Source organism: Orycteropus afer, unplaced genomic scaffold, assembly GCF_000298275.1.
Source record: "Orycteropus afer afer isolate SDZICR_OR568_19922 unplaced genomic scaffold, OryAfe1.0 scaffold00557, whole genome shotgun sequence".
NCBI classification, from domain to species: domain Eukaryota; kingdom Metazoa; phylum Chordata; class Mammalia; order Tubulidentata; family Orycteropodidae; genus Orycteropus; species Orycteropus afer.
Window position 1 is genome coordinate 968,617 of NW_006922144.1, and position 1,202 is coordinate 969,818.

Below are 1,202 nucleotides of genomic sequence, written 5' to 3' on the forward strand. Positions count from 1 at the left end.
TATTTGCTAAATATTTGTGCTTGTCACCTTTTTGTAGGTGGTATGAATGTTCATCATTTTTCTATGAGGTTGCCTTATGATTTATAATTTTCTCCCCTAGTTTAGAACAGTCCATTCTGTCTTGGAACTCTCTTAACTTACTCACCATTTAGAAATTCTGTAACTACACTATTTATTCCTTCTTTTTGGTTTGAAGTTGTCCTCATTTGCCAATTGATGCTTCTTGTTTCCTGTTTACAATCTTGTGAGCTTATTTTAGTTTGGTACTTCCATAACTGGGTTGGTTCCTGGGTTATATCATCATGTACATTAAAGGTCATTTGTTGTTTGCTGTTATTGGTTCTCTGTTCAAAGGACTTCCTTTAATATCTTCTGTAAGTTTGGTCTGGCTTTAATAAATTCCTTTAATTTCTTCTTATCTGGAAATCTACTAATTTCTCCATCATATTTGAGGGACAATTTTGCTGAATATATAATTCTTGGTTGGAAATTTTTCTCTTTCAAGGTTTTATATATATTATCCCATCCCCATAAAGCATTATTCCATACTTTTTCACCTGCATAGTCTCTGCTGAGAAATCAGACCTTAGTCTTATGGGTTGTCAGTTTTAGGTCACTTTGTTGTTTTTCCCATGCTGCTTTAAGGATTCTTTCTTTGCCTTTACTTTTGGTGAGTATCATTATGATATATCCTTGTGATTTTCTTTTGGGTTCTATCCTATTTGGCATTTGTGGGACTTCCTGAATGGATATATTCTCATCTTCCATCATATCAGGAAAGTTATCTTCCAATAAATCTTGAACAATATTCTCAGTGGTTTTCTTTTTCTCTTACTGTTCTGGATTTCCGATTATACACCAGTTATTCCTTGTAATGGTATCCCACATTAATCTTAGACTTTCTTCATTTTGTTTTGATCTTTTTTCTGTTAGATCACTTTCCAAACAAATATTCAAGTATTTGTGTTCAATCTCTTTAATCCTATCTTCCAATATTCAATTCTACCCCTTTGCCCTTTCATTGCATTATCAATTTCTAAAATTTTCATATTCATCTTCTGGATTTCTATCTGCAGATATTGTATCATTTCTAGTTTTTCACTGATTTGTCATTTTGTTCTTGTGTTTTCTTCCAAAATTTTTCTAGGGTTTTGTTTGTGTTTTCCTTAATTTTGTCAGTGTTTTCCTTGACCTATCTCTCA